Genomic DNA, 26,548 nt, shown 5'->3' on the forward strand with positions numbered 1-26,548 from the left:
GGCGACACCACGCCTGCGCCGGTCGAGCTCCCGCGCGCGTCCCCGCGCACCTAGCACCAGCTGCGAGCCCGCAAGGTGAGGGCGGGGGAGCGCACGCCTAAGGGACGGTCGAAACGCGCGAGCGCAGAGAGCGTGCGCACGCGCAGAGCTCCCGCCGGCCGGCGCCAGAAGCGCGGGAGAAGCGACGAAAGCCACTGAGAAGAGCCGCACGTCGGTGAGTGCTCCCCCCTCCCCTTTCTCCCGGAGTGCCTTGCGCGCGGCCGGTGGGCGGGGGGGGAGGGGAGGGGAGGCGGCGGTGGCAGCCATGTTGTTGTGAGTCTCTGTGTCTCACCCTCGGTACTTCGGTGGTTCGGAGGAGGAGGGGGAGGAGAAGGAGGAGGTGGGGTGGGGGGGAGGGAGGTAGGTGGAGAAAGAAGATATTGCCGCCACCGAAGGCGGAGGAGGGAAGGACGGCCAAGAGCGACGCCGCCGTGTGCCCAACGGTCGGTGTCTCCGGCTGAGGCAGCGCGGCCGCAGCAGCCCCGTAAGTCAGTCCGCGTTTGCTCCCTCTCCCCGTGCTCTGGCGCCACAGAAGCTGGCTTCCTGGGCTTTGTGTGGCCGTCTCGGCGGGAGCAGCCCGCAGGGCGGGAGGGCGGACAGGCCTGGGGGAACCCAGGGCAGCTGCGGCCTGGGGCCCGGGGCCCGCTCGCACAATGCGGGGGGAGGGGTGCCGGAAGGGGGTGTGCGCCCGGCGCGGGCGGGGGGGTGCTCGGCTCTCCCGCTTCCTTTCCTCCCCCACGCCTCTGCCTTGCGGCGCTGGGGGGCCCACCCCACTAGTCCTGGGTTTCTGGGCGCTGGGGGTTAGGGACCGAGCTGTCCGTTCAGCCCATGGTCGTTAAGAGGGGGGAGGACGGTAGATCCAGAGAAGTGTGCGAGTTTGAAGTGGGCGAAGAGGAAGGAGTGGGTTTATGAAAACAAATACGGGATTTCTTGGGGGCCCGAGTGTGTCCAGGAAAAGCTTTCGGCAGACAGGTGTGGATATGAAAGGAACAGCGACTTGGGTTAGTTAGACTCTTAGGTGCTATTATTAAGGAATGTTATGTTCGTTCCTGGAACAGGCTTTGACACTCAGATATAGAAATTAAAATGAAAGAAAAGATTAGAGGCTTCAGACATTTTAGCAGTAGTTAGTTTGGGCCAAATTTGCGGATAATTGTTAAAAGTTTTATCCCAAACGCTTGTAAAAGTTAGGCTGCTTCTGAGAACACAGCTAGGGAAAACCCTATTTCTTAACTTAGGTTTTCATTCTAACACATATTTAGACATCGTGAGGGTTAATATTACCAGCATATAAGGTGTAATAAGACAGTAATGTCAGTTAAAATCAGGATTTCGGGTATTGTGAGATCTTAAGAAAAGTGGTGATGGGTTTTTTTTTTCGGTTTTTTAGAGAAAGCTTTATTAGACAAATGCTTTTAAACGCTTAAGAGAACTGTTAATATTTGTAAAGGTATATCAAGAAAACAGTTTTAATAAAGGAAGTTACCTAAGGATTTTAAAAGCTTGTTTACTGCTTAGATTTCGTGTTTAATAGGTGACTCACCATGTGACCTGGAGTATCAGAGGACAATTTAAGGAATTCTGGTTAGAAATCCTATTTAGAATACAATTACAAATATTTTTAATGGGCTTACGTTTCTGTTGTTATTCTTTTAATACTTTTTTTAAATAGAGGATTTGCTTCATTGGCACAGGCATAGTGAATAGTTGTTAATATTTCCCTTTGCATGAATGTCTTTTAAAGTTCAATTTTTGGTGAACTTTATTTATTTAGAATTGTCTTTTGGTGTCCGGAAGGGCGGTTTTTTTACCCAGCAAAGACTTACACTGATTTAATAAATTAGTTGTATTTCAGAATCCTGGTTTTTAAGCTTTTTAAGTTCCTTTTTCTTATTTGTACAAGTCTGGCTGTTAATCTTCAAGTTAAATTTGCTATTAACAAACTTGAACATCTTCAAGAAAATTGAAACTTTAATTTTTATACGTAGTTTTCTTAATTTGAGTGTAAAGTTCCCTTAGACGTTTTAATATTTAGTAAGGTTTTAGCTTAAAAGTATAAATTACTGCCATGTTTAAATTGGTCTTACAAGGTTGTCCACTTTAATAGACCAACTTTTCTTTGGCATTACAAGCATATAAGCCAAACTATGCAGTCTCAACAAAGATATACTAGGATTTTGTGTCCCTTAAACCTTCCATACTTGTTTATAAGTCCTCCTGGTGTTGAAATAATAATTTGTCTTCCTGTGTATGTACTTAGCAGAAGCAACTATGATCAGGGATTTGGGCCAGGTGTGACATCAAAGCCAATCTGGTCAGTGACCAGATAGTCTTGCTTTCTATGGATATTGATAAGATTTTCATAATTTCAAGTGGATGTTGGTTCCTGTCTCCCGGACTCAGGTTCTTTCAATTTGTTGGATTTCTAACAGAGCAAACTATTCTCTATTTTTTTTTTCATGTTTTTAAGATTTAGGATTATTTTAAATACCTGAATTTAAATACCTGGCTTGAATTCATAGTTTGTGGCTGTTTTACTGGTAGGTGTATGATTAATATAAAAATTGCACTAATAATTAATAAATTGGTTTGTGATGTATTAGGTAGATTTCTTGCTGTTTTTGAGAAGGTATTAAAAATAGTCCGGCTTGGCCCCTCTTGTCCCGCTTTTTTCACTCTGGCCTGATGAATTTGTAAGAAGGAACTGTTAAGACTATGGCTTAGCCTCTTTCCTCTCTTTCTCTTTGGAAGTCTGCCCCCTGCAGAAAGTGCTTTGTTCTGCTTCTTGAGGCCAGCCACCATGATAGACTGCCCCTTTTTGGAGGACCATCAGTTGTCCAGTGCTATCTGTGACCAGTTTAGGATAATTAAGGGGCGTGGTGGTAGGAACCTCTCTGGCCTAGGTCTAAATTAGTCATTCGATTGTAGCTTGGTCAGTAAAAGGAGAAACTTAAATTGCTTGCTATCAGTCTAGTTCTGTGTCTCTCACTTCTGAATTCTGATGTGGTGGAAAAGTTTCCCTTCAGACCTCATTATTTAGGAGCTAATATTTTTTTTAAGATTTTTTTTTATTTATTTGAGAGGGAGACAGAACATGAGCAGAGGGAACAAGACAGAGGGAGAAGCAGACTCCACACTGAGCAGGGAGCTGGATGCCAGACTCGATCCTAGGAACCTAAGATTATGACCTGAGCCTAAGGCAGATGCTTAAGACCAGCCCACTGAGCCACCCAGGTGCCCTAGAAGCTAATATTTTAATAATGATATTTATATTTAGGAATATAGATGGACCTTTTTCACTTGAAATGTATTGTTTCTGTAGTGGGAAAGTGAATTTTTGCAGATTACTTTTGAAGCCTTTCCAATGAAACAGTATAGAAGTAGTACATAGGTAGTAGGTTCATGGTAAATGCTTTTTTCTTCTTAGAGTTTCAGGTAGCGGTATGTTACCAGACAAAGTTAGTGTATTTTTTTCCTTAGTGACTTTTTTGTCCAACTCAGCTACTTTATAAATGAAAGCTAAAACTTGTCTAATTAAACAGTGTCACCTACTAGAGAGTCATTTTATTTATTTGTCAGAGAGAGCGAGCAAGCACAAGCCGGGGAAGTGGCAGACAGGAGTAGCAGGCTCCCCATTGAAAAAGGAGCCTGATGCTGGACTCAGTCTCAGGACTTTGGGATGACGACCTGAGCTGAAGGCAAATGCTGAACTGACTGAGCCACCCATGCGTCCCAAGTCATTTGATTCTTAATGAAATTGTGGACATTTTTGTCTTCCCTTGACTTTTTGGGGGGGGGGGTTATTGATTGAATGATTGGACAGAGGGATAGAGAGAGAGAGAGCTACAAGTAGGGAGAGGGAGAGGGAGATGCAGGCTCCCCAACGAGCAGGGAGCCCAGTGCCCAGTGCAGGACTGGATCCCAGCCAAAGGCAGCAAAGGCAGATAGATGCTTGACTGAGCCACCCAGACGCCCTTGTTGACCTTTTAAAAAAAAAATTTTCATTCATTTATTTTGACAGAGATCACAAGTAGGCAGAAAGGCAGGCAGAGAGAGAAGGGGAAGCAGGCTCTCCACCGAGCAGAGAGCCGGAGACACAGGGTCTCAAGTCCTGAGTCCCAGGACCCTGAGACCATGACCCGAGCTGAAGGCAGAGGCTTCAACCCACTGAGCCACCCAGGCATCCCATGTTGACCTTTTTCTTTTTCTTTTTTTTTTAAAGATTTTATTTATTTATTTGACAGATAGAGATCACAAGTAGGCAGAGAGGCAGGCAGAGAGAGAGAGGAGGAAGCAGGCTTCCTGCGGAGCAGAGAGCCCGATGCGGGGCTCGATCCCAGGACCCTGGGACCATTGACCTGAGCCTAAGGCAGAGGCTTTAACCCACTGAGTCACCCAGGCACCCCTGTTGACCTTTTTCTTAAATGAAGTTTTACTTGACCATTTCCTGGCTCCTTTCTGTATTTTTCTAAAGTGCTTTAAAGAATTAAAAAAGTGTGGGCTATTCAAGCACATTGGTAAAGTCATGGTTTCTTTAGTATATTTCACCTCTGCAAATGCAGCTACTGTAATCCCATCCATTTTTAGTTTACATATTATAGATTTTTACTTCTTATTCACTTACTGTTCTCTTCTGGGAGATAAAAGATGTTGGAGTAGAGTACTAGAAAAATGGAGTAGAGTAATAGAAAAACATACAAATGGGTACACCTTACGTTCATATCTCAGGATTTCACTGTAACTGGCAAGCATAAAAAAGGGGAAGAAGTGTGAAGGGAAAAGGGGTAGGTAGTACTTGGAATGTCAGAATACTTTGGACTGACAATGGGATAGGGAAAGAAAAAAGGCAGTCGTTATTGCCTACCTAAGGTGAAAGGTAACATTTGAACCATAAAACTTGCATTCCAGGAAGGGATTTGGTGAAATTGACTATAAAATGACACTTCAAAACCATCCTTGAAGATAGATTTTTGTGATTTTTTTTTTTTTTAAACATTTATTTGAGAGAGTGAGAGAGCACACAAGATGGGCGGGTAGAGAGAATCCTCAAGTGGACTCCCTGCTGAACATGGAGCCCAGTGCACTGCTCCATCCCAGGTCCCCGAGGTCATGACCTGAGCCCAAATCGAGAGTCGGTGCTTCATTAACTGAGCCACTCACACACCCCAGAATCTTTGTGATTTCTACTGTATCTATCTCATATAAAGAGCTCTAGATCTCAAGGTGGTGGTCTTGTGATTTTAGGCAGTGGTTTTGAAAGACTTACTTAGGGATCAGTGGAATACTGTCTCAGCTGTGTAAAATGCTACTGGTTTTATTCATTCAGACATTGAAAAGGGTGAATAAATAGTAGAAATAAGCTGACCTTAAGTATAGGTCTTTGCTAGGCAGTCAGATAAGATAAGGCAAATTGTAGGTAGAGAAAAATATGGATGGTTTTGTTAAATACTAAAAATGACATTTTTAGTATTTAGGTAGGAGCCGCTTGTGTTTTCCATTTTGGTGACCAGTTCATTTATTACCATCTGTTTAGTATCTGTCAGCACTTTGAAGTTTGAATAAATGTAAAATACTAAATTTTCTGTAGTACAGTCTGAATCTTTACAGTCTGATATAAATAAGATTTGAAAGTTTGAGAAGATGATAGCTAAAGTTTTCTCTGGAGATGTTTTCTTGGACCACCTTGCAGTTCAAGTGTAATAGATTGCTGAAAATGAATCCAAGGGAAAGTCTTAACGTCCTTTTGTTCACTCCTACACTAGTAGAAAGGGGAGTACTGAGTCTAGGAACTTGTCAAAGATAAATTGTTTGCTATTGTTTTTTTTTTTTTTTTTAAAGATTTTATTTATTTATTTGACAGACAGAGATCACAAGTAGGCAGAGAGGCAAGCAGAGAGAGAGGAGGAAGCAGGCTCCCCACGGAGCAGAGAGCCCGATGTGGGGCTCGATCCCAGGACCCCAGGATCATGACCTGAGCCGAAGGCAGAGGCTTTAACCCACTGAGCCACCCAGGCGCCCCTTGTTGTTGTTTTTTAAAGATTTTATTTATTTATTTGACAGAGATAACAAGTAGGCAGAGAGGTGGGGGGGGTGGGGAAGCAGGCTCCCCGCTGAGCAGAGAGCCCAATGCGGGGCTCAGTCCCAGGACTCTGAGATCACGACCTGAGCCAGAGGCAGAGGCTTAACCCACTGAGCCATCCAGGCATCCCCGTTTGCTAGTTTTTATTGTGAGTCTGTTTGAGAAGATAGTCATGGATTATTATTTGAGGAATATTCAGTCCCATTTGTTACCCTGGATGTTCAAAGTTTTATTTTCTTATCAAGGTAGACTACCAGAAACTTGGACAATATTTTTGAGATTTGTAGGCCTTTGATGTGCCAGACTTCCTTTATTTTTTTTTTAAAGATTTATTTATTTGAGAGAGAGAGAGACACCACAAGTAGGCAGAGAGGCAGGCCGAGGAAGAGGAGTAAACAGGCTCCCTGCTGAGCAGAGAGCCTGATGCCCAGCTTGATCCCAGAACCCTGAGATCATGACCTGAGCCAAAGGCAGAGGCTTAACCCACGGAACCACCCAGGCACCCCCAGACTTTGTTTAGATATCGGAGGTACCAGGTCCTTGTTATTGAGTGTAAAATTAAAAAAAAAAAAAGACTTGGAGAAATGAACTTAGTCAAGGGATAGGTGAAATGGCTTCATCGAGAGGGATTAGTGTGGGTAATGACCCTGATAGGAGAGAATGGCAGAACTTGACGTGGAAGTAGGGAAAATTGAGAAGATATGACTAGACAGGGCGTCTCTGTGGCTTAGTAGGTTAGGCATCTGCCTTCTGCTCTGGTTGTGATCCCGGGACCCTGGGATTAAGCCCCATGGTAGGGTACCCTGCTCAGTGGGAGCCTGCTTATCCCTCTGCTTGTGCACTCCCCCTGCTTGTGTGCATGCATGCATTCTCCCCTCCCTCAAAAATTTCAGTTTAGGGGCGCCTGGGTGGCTCCTTTGGTTAAGCATCTCCCTCAGGCTCAGGTCATGATCTCGGGTGTGGGATCAGCCCCATGTTGGGCTCCACGCTCAGTGGGGGAGTCTGCTTCTCCCTCTCCCTCTTCACCTCCCCACCCCTCGTGCATTCTCTCTCTGTCTCAAATAAATAAAATCTTCAAAAATTTTTATTTAAGGGGCGCCTGAGTGGCTCAGTAGGTTAAGCATCTAGTCTTGATCTCAGGGTTGTTGTGAGTTCAGGCCCTGAGTTGGGCTCCATACTGAGCTTGGAGCCTACTTAAAAAAATTTTTTTAGACTTAAATGCATATAAATTTCATTTAAATTCTGCTTAGGAATATTTCTTCAGAGGCCTTTTTTTGGTATATAATTTAGGTAATCCTCGAAACTTAACAGATTTGGTTTCTCTTTTCAGACATTTGTTTGAAATGTCTGAATTTCTAGGCATTTGTTTTTTTAAGTTATTTATTTATTGTTAAGGCTTATTTGTTTATTTGTCAGAGATAAGATAGAGTGCGCACAAGCAGGGGAAACCAGGCAGAGGGAGAAACAGACTCCCTGCTGAACAGGGAGCTTGATGCAGGACTCAATCCCAGGACCCTAAGATCAGGACTTGAGCTGAAGGCAGACGCTTAACCAGCTGAGCCACACAGGCACTTGGAAAAGTTTTTTAGACCTCCAACATCTTTAAGAAACTGATTAGGTTAAAAAAGAAGGAAAGAAAGAAAGAAACTGGTTAGGTCATCTCGCTTCAAGTTACTGGGAAAAAAGTAATCACCAGTTCAAGGCTTGTTCATGAATATTTGAGGGATTTAAGAGTCACAACTCATACTTACGACCTAAAAGATTACTCTTATTTAATTGAAAAGTTTGTACAGCTCATATATTTTTTTCATAGACTACCCATAGTAGTCATCACAGACTGAACATATTCTAAAACTTAACTGTTGTAAGTTTTGGCTTTTCCTAGACAAAAGTTAAGGGAGTTGAAATGTTAACATTTTTTTTCCTTTTTCTTAGAAATGACTAGAAATACTGCTCAAAATAACTTCTTTTGCATTAACATATTTACAGAAGAAAGTTATGATAATACTGGATTAAAGTTAAGCAGTTTTAACTGTAGGACTTACTGTGTGAGAATGAATTCTGGAATGACCATGTGCTCAGCTTGCAAAAGAACAAATGGATACCAGGGAGCAGTGTATCTTCAGTGTATTGGACAGGGAACCTTATTTTAAAGAACATTGTGAATTGGTGATTAGGGAAAACACTTTGGAAAATTGTGGTCTAAAGAAAAAAAGTACCGGACTCCAGGGTGACTCAGTCTATCTACTAACTGTATTCCTTTTTTTTTTTTTTTTTTTTTAATTTTTAAAGAAGATTTATTTATTTGTTTGTCAGAGGGAGAGCTTGCACACGGGAGCACAGGCAGACAGAGTAGCAGGCAGAGGGAGAAGCAGGCTCCCTGTGGAGTAAGGAGCCGGATGTGGGACTCTATCCCAGGAGGGTGGGATCATGACCCGAGCCGAAGGCAGCAGTTCAACCACCCGAGCCACCCAGGCATCCCTCTACTAAGTGTTCTTAAGCTCAGGTCTTGAAGTCCTGGGACTGAGTCCCTTATCAGGCTCTCTGATCAGTGGGGAGCCTGCTGCTCCCACTGCTTTTGTGTTCTCTCTCTCTCATAAGAAAAATAAAAACATTTAGGAAAAAAAAAATCTTAAAACTGCATTCAAGTCTGCTGCTTTGAATGGTTTTTATTTTTTCTCAGTTGTCTCAGACCATGCACTGAAATGACTTCCTTTAGTTCTGTTACAGCCTTTTCTTTAGGATGTTTCTCCTTGGTGCTATATTGGTTCTGATTGATTATTTGTAACAGTTGAAAATTGCTAGATAACTATTTGAGCATTTGAGACAAGTCTTCACTTGGTGGGCATTCAACCTAGTACTAAAGTGAATTGAAAATAACACAGGATCACTTACTTGTACTTTATTCTATGATAAAGTCTCTGAACTGTAATACATTTAAATAGTATTAATACAGGACCTTTAAAAACAAAAAAACTTGGTTTTGCTAACTTTAGTGAGCATTACAACACAGAAAAAATGTAAAGATAAAGCCAGTAAGTACCTCCTCTCCTATCAGAGTTCAATTCAGTGCTTATTTTGTCATAGTCCACACAGATACATAATTGTATTACTCCTTTCTTTTAAACAAAAATGGCTTCATATGATACAACTTAGGTGACTAGGTATTTTTATTTACTATCACAGACATTTTACTCAATTTGTACCTGTATCTTAAAACATTCAGTATATAGATTTTTATTTTGCTAAACCATTTTTCTGTTGAGTTTATGTTTTTATTTTTCATTTAAATTCAGTTGATTAACATATAGTGTATTACTAGTTTCAGAGGTTTCTTGTTCAGTTCTTATTTTTAACCACTGCAAGCAGTGCTGCAGTAAATGTTCTGTAGTTTATTCTTTTCATGTTGGTGTTTATGTAAAGTTAATTCCTTAGTTAGAAGATTTTATGTTGATTTTTTAAACAAGAAAATAGTCATTCATTATGGTAGATCATTAATACTCTAGAAAGCACTTATATTTTAATTTCAAATATATATATTTTTAAAGATTTTATTTATTTATTTGATAGAGATCACAGTAGGCAGAGAGGCAGGCAGAGAGAGAGAGGAGGAAGCAGGCTCCCTGCTGAGCAGAGAGCCCGATGCGGGACTCGATCCCAGGACCCTGAGATCATGACCTGAGCCGAAGGCAGCGGCTTAACCCACTGAGCCACCCAGGCGCCCCTTAATTTCATATATTATTTCATTTATTTTTCATGATAATCCTATGAGGGAGGCATATACTCATATGCAAGTGGGGAAACACGACCAGTGTTCAAGTGCTCTGAGATCATTCACCTCGTTTAGGACAAAGAAAGAACTATATTCTGATCTTTTGATTGAGATTCTTCTGTTACATCATGATGAATGATTCAGAATTTTTTATTTGGAAAAGCAATAGGGTGTTTGTGGATATATTTCTTAGTTCTATAATGTGTAAGGGTCTCAGTCCTGGCTGTACAGGGAACATCATCTGGAGAACTTAAAAAAAAAAAAACAAAACAGTAAAAATCTGCACCTGTTTCCCTGCCCAGACTAACTCAAATAAGTTTTATATAAGTGGGAACTGAGTGTGCAGTTTTAAATCTTCTGCCTAGATTCTGATGCACTGAGGGTTTGAGAACCAGTGGTTTTGAAGTTGGGGTGCTTCATGCCAAATCTTACTGTGGTATGTTTTACTGATGGTTAAGCCTTCCGGGCACAAAACTTAAAAAGTTAGCTTCTTTTAGTGGTTAATCTCATTCAGTCATAATTTGTTCATAGAACTGGATGGAGTATTTTGGCTTTGGGATTGAGATCAGTGATAGTCTTGGGCAGTAGGAGTAATAGAAAATTAAAAACAAAACAGCTCACTATGGGGTGTCTGGGTGGCTCAGTTGTTGAGTGTCCAGCTCTTGGTTTCAGCTCAGGTTATGATCCTAGTAGGGTCATGATGGAACAGAGCCTCCATGCTCAGCAGGAAGTCTGCTTAAGCTCCTCTCCTCCTGCCCTGCTCACAAGTGCACTTTCTCAAAGATCTTTTTTATTTTTAAGATTTATTTGAGGCAGAGCGAGGGCAAGTGGAGGGAGGGGTAGAGGGAGAGAGAATTTCAAGTAGCCTCTGCACCGAGCATGGAGCCAACCATGGGACTCAATCCCAAGGCCCTGAGGTCATAACCTGAGCCAAAATCAAGTCAGGTGCTTAACCAACTGAGGCATCCAGGCATTCCCAAATAAATCTTTGAAAAACAAAATAAAAATACCTGAAAAACAGTTCATGTTTTTTTCTAAACTTTGCCAGTACTTTCTCAGCAGAAACAATACTAGGAGATTTACTTTTTTGAAAGCAAATAATATGGGGGTGTCTGGGTGGCTCAGTTGGTTAGGCATCTGTCTTCTGCTCAGGTCAGTGATCTCAGGGTCCTGGAACAGAGCCCTGCATTGGGCTCTCTGCTCAGCAGCGAGTCTGCTTCTGCCTCTCCCTCTGTGATCTCTCTCACTTACACTCTCTCAAATAAATAATCTTTTTTTTTTTTTTTTTTAAAGATTTTATTTATTTATTTGATAGAGAGAGATCACAAGTAGATGGAGAGGCAGGCAGAGAGAGAGAGAGAGAGGGAAGCAGGCTCCCTGCTGAACAGAGAGCCCGATGCGGGACTCGATCCCAGGACCCTGAGATCATGACCTGAGCCGAAGGCAGCGGCTTAACCCACTGAGCCACCCAGGCGCCCTCAAATAAATAATCTTTAAGAAAAAAAAAAAAAACTAGAAGTATGAAAGTCAAATACATTGAGGGGTTTAAAAGGTATGATTTGGTTGGTTCCTTTTTTTTTTTTTAACACTTTGAGGAATATATCAAAAGTGTAGGGTAGGACTAACTGAGATAAGTGGTTGGAAAACTAAGTACTAGCTACATAAGTGCAGTGCCTTTAAATCAGGTGATGAGGCAATATTTAGATCTACAAATATTCTGCTTTTTTATTTTTAAAGATTTTGTTTATTCATTTCACTGAGCCGGGGGTGGGGGTTGTGGAGGGTGGGGGGGTGTACAAGCAGAGGGAGCAGCAGGCAGAGAGAGAGAAGGGGAGAAGCAGGCTCCCATGCAGGACTTCATCCTAGGATCTCGGAGCTGAGCTGAGCTGAAGGCAGCCAACTTAACAAACTGAGCCACCCAGGGATCCGTAGATTTCTGCTTTTTTAAAACCCAACGTGTCATGAAGGTGTGGCTAGAGATACTAACTATAGTTGGTATTGGGTATGCATGTAAATCCTTTATACTTCCTTAAAAACCCTTAAAAGTTTACGAATAAGACCAGAATTTTTTTTTACCCAGAATATTTTTCTTTTAAGTGATGGCCTAGTTTATGGGAAAGATGTCTTTCTGGTATGTTTCTTTGTAAGTCATATATAGCTTATGTATATTTATTTGACACAGTGAAGGGGGCAACACAAGCAGGAGGAGAAGCAGGCTCCGTGCTGAGCAAGGATTACCCCCCCCCCCCCGCCCATGTGGGGCTCCATCCCAGGACCCCAGGATCAGGACCCAAGCCCAGGACAGTCACTTCACCAGCTGAGCTATTCAGGTGTCTCATGTATAGGTATACTTAAAAAATAGTTGATGGAGGGGCACCTGGGTGGCTCAGTGGGTTAAAACCTCTGCCTTCGGCTCTGGTCATGATCCTGGTGTCCTGGGATCAAGCCCCATATCAGGCTCTCTGCTCAGCAAGGAGCCTGGTTCCTCCTCTCTCTCTCTGCCTGCCTCTCTGCCTACTTGTGATCTCTGTCTGTCGAATAAATGAATGACATATTTAAAAACAAACAAACAAAAAAACTTGATTGACTTCTACCATGTATAAGGCCATTGATTTCCAACCTCACTTGACAATAAGAACTAATGTGTTAAGTGATTTCCAGCATGTGTATATTAAAGTATCTTCGAAGAGATAAGTAGTGAGTGGGACGTATTGAAGGAGTAAGTAACTCCTAAATATACAATAAAAATTATACATTCCTTTTTCCCAGATGTGTTACTAATAACAGTTGTGTCACAGTTTCTGGTCGTTTCCTCTGTACATACGTATTTATTTTATCCTGTTTTTACAAAAGTTGAATGGTAGACTGCTTTTCACCTTACCTTTTCACTTATGTCCTGGATTTTTTTTCCCATATATGCCTAAATTTATCTCATGTTTTTAAATGGACTCATAGGTGATAATGTTATCAGTTTCCCTTCTTGTTACACACTATCCTTAGTGTTCTTCCTTTGATCCTCTCCCTCATTTCATGGAACATTGGCGTGACCAGAATAGTTTGCATAATTGTGCTACATGTTTTTTCTATCCTAATTCTGATAATAGAGAAGTTTTAAAGTCTTAACAGGTGGGCACCTGGGTGACTCAGTTGGTTAAGCATGTGCCTGTGGCTCAGGTCATGATCCCAGGGTCTTTGGAATTGAGTCCTGCATCCAGATATCTGCTCATGTGGGGATCCTGCTTCTCCTTCACCCTGCTGCTTCCCCTGTTTGTGCACTTGCTTGCTCGCTCTCTCTGTCAAATGGATAAATAAAATTAAAAAAAAAAAAAAGTCTTAACAGGTAATAAGATATTAGTACATTGAAAAAACAAAAACAAATTACATCCCATGGAAGTTAAGAAAAAGATTGTTTGGGAGTAGGTTTGATGGAGAAAGTGGCATTTGAGCCAAACTTTGAGTTTGCAGTATTTGCATATGAACAGATAAATGGTAAAGATCTGTTCAGGGGACTTGAATAGTAAGCTAAAGGAGATTGGGGTGGGGGGCTTAAGAGAATTGTATAATTAACAGATAAGCTGACTTTCAGTTTATGCTTGGTTGATATGGAAAAGAACATGGAACCCTTGGAATCTTGACAGTGTAAAATCTGCCATTTTAGTAGTTTTGTCTATTAGGATATGGAAATTGGCCACAGTTACCTTACTTGCAAAGTAAGAATACAGTATCTACTTTGCTGGATAGTGGTAAGAATCAGTTATAATGTGCCTAGTACAGTCTCTGGCATCACATGGAGTGTTAAATAAATTTTGTTCCCTGGGGGCACCTGGGTGGCTTGGTTGAGCTGCTGACTCTTGATTTTAGCTCATGTCATGATATTAAGGTTTGTGAGGTCAAGCCCCATGTTGGGTTCCACACTTAACAGGGAGTCTGCTTGAGATTCTCTCCCTCTCCCCACATGTGCATGCTCACTCAAGATTTTTAAATAAAATTAAAAAAAAAATTGTTCATTTTGGGCACCTGGGTGGCTCAGTGGGTTAAAGCCTCTGTCTTCGGCTCAGGTCATGATCCCAGGGTCCTGGGATCGAGGCCCGCATCGGGCTCTCTGCTCAGCTGGGAGCCTGCTTCCTCCTCTCTCTCTGCCTACTTGTGATCTCCGTCTATCAAATAAATAAATAAAATCTTTAAAAAAAAAATTGTTCGTTTTGGGGGATGGTATTTGCTAAAAATAGTCCAAAGCTGTTTGTGTTCATTTGGAAATCAATTTTGGGGGGGGTGTTCATTGGCCACTTGTCAAAAATATGGTTGAGAAAGTAATCAGTGATACTAAGTTTATACAATAACTTAGACCCTAAGTCAGTAAACCTTGTGGAGAGTAACTACCTTTGTAAGCTGCAGTTTATAAATGTTTTGTTCAAAAAAGGAGGACTGGTTTCAGATTGTACTTATCCCTCAGGGTCCTGCTTGAATACCACCTGCTTCACATGGTCTTCTGTCGTGTTGTTATATATAAATTTTATTAAGCTTTATTATGGAACTGTTAAACTCAGAAGAAGAATAATGCATTGCATCTTTGGGTATCTATCACTGATATTCAACCTTATGTGAAATCTAATGTTTTACTTTTTTTTTTTTTTTTAAAGATTTTATTTTTTTATTTGACAGACAGAGATCACAAGTAGGCAGAGAGGCAGCAGAGAGAGAGGAGGAAGCAGGCTCCCTGCCGAGCAGAGAGCCCGATGCGGGACTCGATCCCAGGACCCTGAGATCATGACCTGAACTGAAGGCAGAGGCTTAACCCACTGAGCCACCCAGGCGCCCCTAATGTTTTACTTTTTATAGAAGACTATTTCAAAGCAACTCCCAGACTCGAGGCCAGTTTAACCTTAAATTCTTCAGGGCGCTGAGTGGCTCAGTCAGTTAAACGTCTGACTCTTGCTCTCAGCTCAGGTTTTGATCTCAGGGTTGTGAGTTCAAGCCCCTCATTGGGCTCCACAGTGGGGATGAAGAAAAAGATTATATTATGTATATATTTGCATAAATTCTCTTCCTGATAAAGACTCACTAAAATATACATTTCACGGGGGCTGGGTGGCTTAGTCTGTTGAGTGGCTGCCTTCTGCTCAGGTCCTGATCCTGGAGTCCTGGGGTTGAGTCCTGCATTGCCCGCTCTGCTCAGTGGGGAGTCTGCTTCTCCCTCTGTCCCTCACTCCCCTCTCATGCTCTCTCTCAAATAAATAAAATCTTTATTTTTTTTAAGATTTTAAAAAAAAATCTTTTAAAGATTCTTTAAATCTTTAAAAAAAATCTTACAGATTTTAAAAATCTTTTTAAAGATTTTTTTAAAAAAGATTTTATTTATTGATTTGACTGAGAGAGATCCCCAGTAGCTAGAGAGGCAAGCAGAGAGGGAGGGGGAAGCAGGCTCCACACTGAGCAGAGGGCCCAATGTGGGGCTTGATCCCAGGATCCTGAAATTATGACCTGAGCTGAAGGCAGAGACTTAACCCACTGAGCCAACCAGGTGCCCCATAAATAAAATCTTTTTTTTTTTTTTTTTTAAGATTTTATTTATTTATTTGTCAGAGAGAGAGCGCGCGAGCGAGCACAGGCAGACAAGCGAGCACAGGCAGACAGAATGGCAGGCAGAAGCAGAGAGAGAAGTAGGCTCCCTGCCGAGCAAGGAGCCTGATGTGGGATTCGATCCCAGGACGCTGGGATCATGACCTGAGCTGAAGGCACTTGCTTAACCAAACTGAGCCACCCAGGCGTCCCAAAATCTTAAAAAAAAAAAAAAAAAATTCTCTTGTGATTATTACCATTAACAAAATTCATGAATATTGTATATACTGATTTTGTATTTATATTTCCCTGATTTTCTCAAAAGTTTTTGATTTACTAAAATCATGATTCAGAGAAGGTTTCCATAATATATTTGCCTTTGAACCTCTTAGTCTGAATAATACTCTTTTCTGTCCTGTCCCTTTTCTGTCCTCTCCCTCTCCTCTGGATTAGATGATTACTTGTGTTATCTGTTGACTTTGTGCTTTTATATTGCTCATGTTTCTGATAAACAGTATTTAGATCTGGTGACTTTATTAGATTAAGGTTTAGTGGGTTACTCTTTTGAGACAATTTTTCGTAGGTGGTGATGCTGTTTTATATTTTATCATGGGACATTTATTTGCTTATTTTACTTTTAAGATGATAGCATTAAATCACATAAAATGTTAATTTAGAAATACTCCCTTTGGGGGAGCTCATTTCATAATATATCTTTGATATTTCACTTGTATCTTTGACTCTTTAGGATCACTTTGTGTTATCTAACAGTTTTTTCTAGCATATCGTCTTTACTTCATGTTAATTTGACCTGCTTCTCTCAGGTGTTACCTAAAAGTGTCAAAAACCAGGATTGATTGAGGTCAATTTATTTTGGAGATCTTCTAAGCAGTATTTCATATTTCAAAATAAAAGGATTTCCTTAAGCAGTATTTTATTTCTCCAAAAAAAGCAATTGTAAGACTGCCTTGTAAAACAAGAGACTTCATAAGGTCGCAGATACATGGTAATTTTCCTTTGAGAGAATTTTAAGGAAAAAAGAATATTGCTTCATATTTGCATATATGTAAGTTAAATATTTATTCTATTTTGCCTCTTTGAAAATATGTTCTCTGTGAGATTTATCCTCAGAGCTAACACAGGCTTGCATGGAAATACTTGATAAATTTGTATTTACTGTCTAAATGCTGATGTTGGAATAATCTAATTTTTGATCTTGCTAGAAGATTTGAGGTAGGGTCTTTGAAGAATTCTGGTTTCTGGAATCTATATTAATACTCAAGTGTATGTGTGCACGCACATGCATGCCAAATTTCATTCAAAATGTAAAACTTGACTTTTCCTTGGTATAGTTGAGTCAGTAATACTGACTGGGAAAACAAGCCTATATAATTACCCCATGAAGTATGTGGACAAACAGGTAGCAAATATTAAAAAATGTTAGTGTGGTTCTTGGCTCAACTACTAGACGAGCTAAGTGACTTGTTCAATACCATTAGAAAGTGTATGATTCAAGGCAAACAAAAGCAAAAATGAACTTACTGAGACTTCAAGATAAAAAAACTTACACACAGAAAGGAAACAGTCCACAAAACTGAAAGGGACCCTTGGAGAAGATATTTGCAAACGAAAGGTTAGTATCCACAGTCTATAAAGAACTTATCAAATTCAACACCCAAAAAACAGTTAATGCAGTTAAGAAATGGGCAGAAGACATCAATAGATAGTTTTCCAAAGAAGGCTTCTTTCCAGATGACTAACAGCCACATGAAACAGTGCTCAACATCATTCATCATCAGGAAAACACAAATTAAAACCAAGATGAGATGCTACCTCACACCTGTCAAAATGGCTACAGTTAACAACACAAGAAACAAGAGATACTGGCCAGGATGCAGAGAAAGGGGAACCCTCTTGCACTGTTGGTGGGAATGCAAACTTGTGCAGCCACTGTGGAAAACAGTATGGAGGTTCCTCAGAAAGTTAAAAAAAGAACTACCATGTGATCCACCAATTGTACCACTAGGTATTTACCCAGAGGATACAAAAATACTGATTCGAAGGGTATGTGCACCCCAGTGTTCATAGCAACATTATCAACAATAGCCAGACTATAAAAAGAGCCCAAATGTCCATCAACTGATTAATGGATAAAGAAGATGTATATATATGCAATGGAATATTACTCAGCCATCAGAAAGAATGAAATCTTGCCATTTGCAACGGCATGGATGGAGCTAGAGTATATTGATACTAAGCAGAATAAGTCAGCCAAAGAAAGACAAATACTATATGATTTCACTCATGTGTGGAAGTTAAGAAAGGAAACAGATGAGCATATGGGAGGGGGAAAAAGAGAGAGGGAAACAAACCCTAAGAAATTCTTCATGACAGAGAACAAACTTAAGGGTTGATGGAGGGAGGTGGGTGGGGAATGGGCTAGATGGGTGACAGCTATTAAGGGGGGCACTTGTTACAAGCAGCACTGGTTGTTGTACGTAAGTGATGATCACTGAATTCTATTCCTTGGAACCAATATTGCACTGTATGTTAACTAGAATTTAAATAAAAAATTTTCAAAGCCTCAGCATTTAAAGTTACACTTAATAAAACGTATACACACACACACACACACACAAAAGAAAAGTGTTATGATTCAGTTCATGCCTCCAGAAAAAGTAAATTACTAGGTGTTGATGGTGATTAGCAGAAACTTGCAATGTTGGGGTGCCTGGGTGGCTCCGTTGTTAAGTACCTGCCTTCGGCTCAGGTCATGATCCCAGGGTCCTGAAATTGAGCCCCCGCATTGGGCTCCGTGTTCAGCGGGAAGCCTGCTTCTCCCTCTCCTACTCCCTCTGCTTGTGTTATTTCTCTAGCTATGTATCTCTCTGTTAAATAAATATATTTTTAATATGTTAAATAAATAAAATACTTTTTTAAAAAAAGAAAGAAACTTGCAATGTAAAATCTTTGAATGTTAATGGTCTACTACAGATACTTAAGCCTGGATAGGTTTACCTTTCTTATGGATAAGAAAAGGTATTACTAAATAAATTTGTTGATAAATTTGCCAGAGTGGTTTAATATGCTGAAGAAATGAAGATACTCTTAAGGACTTTAGCTCCTGTTTGTTTGCAGTGGATACCATTATAGCTCAATGATTATGTCTATTAAAAACTGTCCAGGGGTGCCTGGGTGGCTCAGTCGGTTAAGCGTCTGCCTTTGGCTCAGGTCATGAACACAGGGTCCTAGGATCAAGCCCCGCATCGGGCTCCCTGCTCAGTGGGAAGTCCGCTTCTCCTCCCTCTGACCCTCCCCTTTGCTCATGCTCTCTCTCTCTCTCTCAAAATAAAATCTTTTATTTATTTATTTATTTATTTATTTATTTATTTTTTAAGATTTTATTTATTTATTTGACAGAGAGAAATCACAAGTAGATGGAGAGGCAGGCAGAGAGAGAGAGAGGGAAGCAGGCTCTCGCTGAGCAGAGAGCCCGATGCGGGACTCGATCCCAGGACTCTGAGATCATGACCTGAGCCGAAGGCAGCGGCTTAACCCACTGAGCCACCCAGGCGCCCCTCAAAATAAAATCTTTAAAAAAAAAACAAAAAAACAGGAAGGATGATTACTAAGAATATTTCATAAGCCTCTTAAGTAACTATTCACATTGGCTTATAGTTAATTAAGTTTTCATGTAATTTTGTGTTTTTTGTAATCGATGCACAAGTAGCCTTCAAGTGTTACAGGACTAATAGGGAAAAGTAGTGCCATTGGGAAGTTGTTATCAGACATTTTTTGTTGATAAATGTCATCTTTGTTGCAGAAAGTCTGAAGAGCCTTGTTAACTATCCCATTAGAATGAGCATTGTGTATTAATATATATGAAGGATTTTTAAGCAGTTACTATCCAGATACTTGGTTTTGTGATCTGAATTTGCATTTCATACCATAAAAAATACTTCTTTTTATTCAAGATATATTGAGCATGTATAGATAGCTAAGACACAGTTCCTAGCCCCTTTGACCCCAGAGCTTAATTTCTACTATCACCTTAAAGTAGAACTAATTATAATACTATGAAAATGTGATTAGTGTCCTGTGGTAGTAGAAAGTGCTTTAATACCATTTATTGTAGCTCTGAGTGGTTTTCCCCAACTTATTTTTTATAGTAGGCATGTGGTGAGGAATTGGATCAGATGTCTGAGAAAAATTAGTACTTTTAATCATATAAATGTACTTAATAAGGCATATTCTTGGTTTTTTTTACACAAACTTATTTGAAAACCTTTTGACTTATGTGTTAGTAAATATAAAAAATCAGAACTTAACTAAGTTGTTGTTTGAGGTGCTTTATCTGTTTTTCTCAGTAATTAGCAATGATGCTGCCTACAAAAAGTTGGCTTTTTTGTTGTTAAATTTTGGAATTTCATGGGACACTGTTGTTATTTTAAGGAAACAAAGAATCAACCTCAAAACTTAACTTTTTAATTCAGATTTACCTAGGATTACACAGTGTCTCGGCCATAGAAGTTTCTGTTATGTATCTTTTATAGAAACCAGATCCAGTTATTTGTTAAATAATATTGGGGTAGTTTCATGGCTTAATGTCGCAAACAAACAAACAAAAAAAGTGAAGACAGACTTTACACCCCAGGCAGTACTGTATACCATAACTCTTGGATGCATTTTCTTCAGATTAACATAGCCTTTTCGGTATGCGTGTCTGGATGCTAGATACTCTTGTTGCTTGTTAGAAGAAAAAAGTGCTCTTTCATCCTAAAATCTAACCATTCCAGATAAAGTTGTTAAATTCATGTCCAAATTTTTTTTCTCTTACCACCAAATGATACCAAGATTTGTAACTGCATAGGACATACAAGATTGGCATTTTTCAGGAATTTTGAGAGTCCCACTTAATGGTATATGTCACCCCCCACCCCCTAAACTTTATTCTGTTACTGATACGGAGATTATTGGCCTGAGAGTTTGTGTTTACTTTCTGTCCTGTTGTTTTGCCCACTTTCTCCTCCAGTCTAATTCATATATATTAATACACAGTGTCTTTTATGGTAGCACCGTAACCTGCAAATCTGAGTTCGAGTGTTTACTTTGTTTTCTTTTGTATTTTAAAGTCTTTTCCTCATAACCTACTGAGTCACCTCCATTTAAATGTGACCTGTAATACCATTCATTAGAAGAAGAAAATATTCCTGGGGATAGTATAAATGAAAAAGCTGGAAGCAAAGCCCTAATGTTTAACTTTTGGCTTGCTCATATTTGAAAGTGGATTATCTGCCTTTGATTTTTTTGTGTGTGTGAAGCAGTCAAACCGAATCCACTAGAGCAAAGATCAGCAAACTATAGTCCAGATCCAGCCCACAACCTGTGGTTTTTGGTTCACTTTCTAGAATTGGTTTTTAGATTTTTAGGTGGTTGGGTGGAAAAAGAGCAACATTTTGTTACACATAAAAAATACATGAAATCCAGATTTCACTATTCATAAGTAAAGTTTTATTAGGACACATTCATGCTCATTTATTTTGATACCTGTGGTAGCTTTTGTGCTACAGAGGTGTCGTTGAGAACAGAGATCATATGACCTGCCAAAGCTAAAATGTTTACCATCTGGCTCTTCACTGAAAGTTTTGTTGACCCCTGCCCTGGGGCATGATTCACCACAAAAGAAAGAATGGATCCTTGAGACTATGTACATTTATCTGGAGGTTCTTTAACTCACAACCTCATTTACTTTGACCATAGATTAAAACCTGGAAGTAACCAAAGAAAGGCTTCAGTAAAACTCAGGTCCTTCTTTACTCTTGAGAAAATTTCTTGTTTTCTACTCTGGTGTTTTCATTTTTCTTTTCTTTTTTTAAAAAAGATCTTATTTATTTATTTATTTATTTATTTGACAGATCACAAGTAGGCAGAGAGGCAGGTGGGGGGGGGCAGGCTTCCTGCGGAGCAGAGAAACTGATGCAGGGCTCCATCCCAGGACCCTAAGATCATGACCTGAGTTGAAGGCAGAGGCTTTAACCCACTGAGCCACCCAGGTGCCCCTGTTTTCATTTTTCTTTTCTTTTTTTTTTTTTTTGTTAATTTTCACTTATTTATTTATTTATTAAAGTTTTTTATTTATTTATTTATTTATTTGGGAGAGATACAGTGAGAGAGAGAGCATGAGGGGCGAGAAGGTCGGAGGGAGAAGCAGACTCCCCATGGAGCTGGGAGCCCGATGCGGGACTCGATCCCAGGACTCCGGGACCGTGACCCGAGCCAAAGGCTCGGTTGCTCACCAACTGAGCCACCCAGGTGCCCTGTTTTCATTTTTCTTAATAAAAATCTCCCTCTGGGACCCCTGGCTGCTGAGCCACCCAGTCAGTTGAGCGTCTGTCTGCCTTTGACATTGGTCATGATTGGTCATGATCCCAGATTCCTCTTCTTTCTCTCATGGACTTGTAGAAAGGTAATACAATACAGATAAATAGATGAAAAAAAACGGTGTACTCTGATCACTTAAGGACTGTATGAATTTGGGGTTATTTACTTTCAGTCTTTTTTGTGTTTTCAAATACTTACTTGAAAGCACACAAGTGAGTGTGAGTGGGAGGAAGTGCAGAGGGAGAGGGAGAAGCAGACTCCCCTCTGAGCTCGGATCCCCAGCACCAGGCTCGCAGGACTCCATCCCAGATCATGACCTGAGCCAAAATCAGATGCTTCATCGACTGAGCAACCCAGCCTCCTCTCCTTTCAGTCTTTCTTAATGTTACCATCTAAGCATTTTCTTAATTTCAAATTCAAATATTTTTAGTAGTTACATGATACTCCATTTTATAAATGTGTTGTATGGCGGTTATGTGGTTTATAATTTCAGAATTTCTGTAATCTGCAAGCAGCACTACTGCAAGCATGCTTGTAATAAAGCTTTATATATAAATATATATATATTTATATAAATAAATATATAAATATATTTGTCTTTACAGGTTGTTTCCTTTTGGAGACTTCTCAGTTTCCAGTATCTCTGGTTGCCTCAAAGTCTGTCCTTTGGTTCTTCAAGCCTTTAAGACTGGATTCTTTATAGGAAATTTGGCACCCTACCTCCAAACCCAGGCCTGTCCTCAGGCAAAAAAAAAAAAAAAAAAAAAGGCCAGGGCACCTGGGTGGCTCAGTTGGTTAAACAACTGCCTTCAGCTCAGGTCATGGTCCCAGAGTCCTGGAATCGGGTCCCACATTGGGCTCCCAGCTCCATGGGGAGTCTGCTTCACCCTCTGACCTCCCCTCTCATGCTCTCTCTCACTTTGTCTCTCTCTCTCTCTCTCTCTCAAAATAAATAAATATTAAAAAAAAAAAAAAGGCCATTAAAAAACTCACTCTATGCCAGTCCTTTCTTTTAAGTGTAGACTCTCTTCCAGTTTGGTTTTTTGTTGTTTTCTATTACCTTCGGGTTTCTCTTTTGTCTAGAGTATATAAGTATTTGCAGAGGATTTAGGTTAAAGGAGCTACACCTCCAATTACTGGGAAACCTGTGCGATTCATTTTAACTCTTTTTTAAGAACAGTGATCATATTTTAACTTTTTTTTTTTCTATAAAATCTAACACATTGAAGATGTCCAGTAAAAGCTTACTGAGTAAATGAAAGGGTGAATAAAATACTCATTTTGTGAAAACCATTAATGAATCCAGCTTTTCTAACAAGAAAATAGCTTCTCTGCCATCCATATAACTTTTTTGATATAGTATCTGTTCAGATCTTTTGCCCATTTTTAAATTGGGTTATTTTTAAAGATTTAATTTATTTATTTGGCAGATCGCAAGTAGGCAGAGAGGGAGGCAGTTGGGGAGGGAAGCAGGCTCCCCGTTGAGCAGAGAGCCCTTTGTGGCTCTCCATCACAGGACCCTGAGATGATGACCTGAGCTGAAGTCGGAGGCTTAACCCCCTGAGCGACCCAGGCGCCCTGGGTTATTATTTTTTGAGAATTTTTTTTTAAGAGTTTATTTATTTGATGGAGAGACAGTTTGGGAACACAAGCATGGGGAATGGGAGAGGGAAAAGCAGGCTCCCCACTGAGCAGGGAGCCTGGTAGTGGCTTGATCCCAGGGCTAAAGGCAGTCACTTAACAATTGAGTAGTCACCCAGGCTTCCCAAGAGTTTTTAAATACATTCTTGATACAAGTCCTGTATTGGGATATGTGATTTCCAAATATTTTTCTCCTGGTCTGTGGTCTTTTCATTATCATCAGTGGCTTTCGTATAGCGTGTTTTTATTGATGAAGTCAAATTTTTTAGACATTGGTTTTTCTTTTATTGACTCTGGTTTTGATGTTAAAAATCATTACCAGATGCTAGGTCACACAGCTTTTCTGTTGTTCGAGAAATCTTATAATATTAGGTGTTACATTTAGGTGTATGATCTATTAGTTAATCTTTACATTAAGATGTAAGGAATGTGTTGAGGTTCATTTTTTGCATATGGATATATCATTGTTCAAGTATCATTTGATGAAAAGATTGAAGAGCTTATTTATTTATTTATTAAAGATTTTATTTATTTATTTGACAGAGAGAGATCACAGTAGACAGAGAGGCAGGCAGAGAGAGAGGAAGGGAAGCAGGCTCCCCGCTGAGCAGAGAGCCCGATGTGGGACTCGATCCCAGGACCCTGAGATCATGACCAGAGCTGAAGGCAGCGGCTTAACCCACTGAGCCACCCAGGCGCCCCTGAAGAGCTTTTTAAATAGTTAACTTTTTTAAAAAAGATTTTTATTTTCATTTTTTAATTTCACAGACAGAGAGATCATAAGTAGGCAGAGAGAGAGGGGGAAGCAGGCTCCCCGCCAAGCAGAGAGCCTGATACGAGGCTCTATCCCAGGAGCCTGAAATCATGACCTGAGCCGAAGGCAGAGGCTTAACCCACTGAGCCACCCAGGCACCCCAATAGCTAACTTTAAAAAAAAATATTTTATTTTTATGTAAGGTCTACACCTAACGTGGGACTTGAGCTTACAACCCCAAGAACAAGAGTTGCATGTTCTATGGACTGAGCAGTCAGGCACTTTAATAGCTCAGTTATGAACGCTTATGTACCCAGCACCAATTTAAGTGTTCTTTGTTACCTTTTATGTATCCAGCACCGATTTAAGTGTTCTTTGTTACCTTTTTCAGCTTTACAGTAAGCCATGTGGCAGGTGCTACCGTTACCCTCCCATGAAGAAACTGGGAAAAAAGTTTAGGTTACTTGTCCAGAGTTCTAGAGCTAGTAAGCTGTGAGAACTATAATTTGAATACAGTTGTGTCCCCTTGTAAGCTTAGGAGTTTGACCTTATAAGTCAAGGATTAAAATACATGAGTTACATGAACAAAGTATAATTAAGAAAGATAAGTGATTACACTTTGGAGATTATATGATGGGAATATGGGAGAGGATCATAATATTTTAGGTAAGAGATGGTGGTAGTCTAAACAGACAGCTGGTGGGGCACCTGGATGGCACAGTTGGTTAAGCGTCCACCTCTTGATTTTGACTCAGGTCATGATTTCTGGGTGGTGAGATCAAGCCTTGTGCTGGAGCTGAACCCGGGGCAGGGAACTTGCTTCAGATTCTCTCTCTGCCTTTCCCTCTGCTCCAACCCCCCCAAAAAAAAAAAAAAAAAAAAAAAAAAAACAAAAACTCACACTAATAACCAGACAGATGGAAAATAGATATAAGTGAGGTTGATATTAGTCATAGGATATTGGTGTAAGAAAGGAAAGAATTAAGTTATAAGTGGGGAAGAAAGAAGAGTAAAGTTGAAATTTTGCCCAGGGAATGGGAGGAAGGAGATAATTGGAAATTTTTATGAGGAGAGAGATTTTTGTTCATAAATAGAAATGTTAGAACCAGGGTCCTAAGCATATATATAACAGTGAGAGTGGATTAGATTGCACAGGATAAAGGGTAGAGAGGAGACTACCATGGATAGAGTACTAGGAAACACTAACATTTAAAATGAGTTGAAGTGGGGCGCCTGGGTGGCTCAGTGGGTTAAAGCCTCTGCCTTCGGCTCAGGCCATGATCCCAGGGTCCTGGGATCGAGCCCCGCATCGGGCTCTCTGCTCTGCAGAGAGCCTGCTTCCTCCCCTCTCTCTCTGCCTGCCTCTCTGCCTGCTTGTGATCTCTGTCTGTCAAATAAATAAATAAAATCTTTAAAAAAAAAAATAAAATGAGTTGAAGAGACAAATGGAAGTCTGGGAAGAAGCCTGAGAAAAAGCAGCTGGGGGTGGGGGGCAGTGTGAGTAGAAGAATTTTTTTTTTTTTTTTAAAGATTTATTTATTTATTTATTTGACAGAGAGAAATCACAAGTAGATGGAGAGGCAGGCAGCGAGAGAGAGAGAGGGAAGCAGGCTCCCTGCTGAGCAGAGAGCCCGATGCGGGACTCGATCCCAGGACCCTGAGATCATGACCCGAGCCGAAGGCAGCGGCTTAACCCACTGAGCCACCCAGGCGCCCCAAGAATTTTAAGAGACAGAATGGGGACAAAGAACTCCTCCCTTACAGGAAGGACGGAGTGCTTTGTAATGTCACATGCTGTGGATTTTTAAAAAGAGAGAGACTGATTGGGGGAAATAATAGGATTATATTGTAAGACCCCAAAGCTCAGAAAGCTAAATTTGTAGTGGCCTCAGTGTTGAGTGATTTTTCCGCCACAGTGCTTAACGGTAGGAGGTAAGGGCCTCTGACTCCAGAACACATTGTCATGTGAATGATAAACTAAACAATTAGAAAAGGAAAGACAAAATACACTTTAGTTTTAGTGTAAGGAGAAAGGAAAGGAGCTCCTCTTAAGGAAATTCCAATACGTTCAGTGAAATTTTTTTTTTTTATCATTGGTATCAGATCTACAAATAATGAAGTGCTGAGAAGTTTTGAAAAATGTTAACTGAGGTAAAAAAGTAATTTTGTAATTGGAACTATAACAAAAAATAAACTATTTTAGTATTTGAGCTTGCTTCTTTTCTTCTTTACTTTCCGTCTATTTTGTTCAACTAGTAGGGGTTTCTCTTGATACACAGACTAGCCCAAGAACTTTTGAGCCCAGGGTTTTAATTTTAATATA

General features: G+C 40.3%; 1 protein-coding gene across 5 annotated transcripts in view; it reads left to right on the forward strand.

Annotated features, from left to right (window-relative positions):
• Positions 1-368: 368 nt before the first annotated feature.
• Positions 369-26,548, forward strand: part of PUM2 (pumilio RNA binding family member 2) — a 104,316-nt gene continuing 78,136 nt past the window's right edge. For 2 of the 5 annotated variants that reach the window (XM_004745872.3, XM_013052950.2), the window contains exon 1: positions 371-523. The gene's annotated coding sequence lies outside the window, so the exon portion shown is untranslated. Of the gene's footprint in view, positions 524-26,548 lie in introns of all 5 variants that reach the window. The other 3 variants (XM_013052949.2, XM_004745871.3, XM_004745875.3) reach the window with 3 other exon arrangements.

Source organism: Mustela putorius, unplaced genomic scaffold, assembly GCF_011764305.1.
Source record: "Mustela putorius furo isolate JIRA1106 unplaced genomic scaffold, ASM1176430v1.1 tig00537284_pilon_pilon_pilon, whole genome shotgun sequence".
Taxonomy (NCBI): domain Eukaryota; kingdom Metazoa; phylum Chordata; class Mammalia; order Carnivora; family Mustelidae; genus Mustela; species Mustela putorius.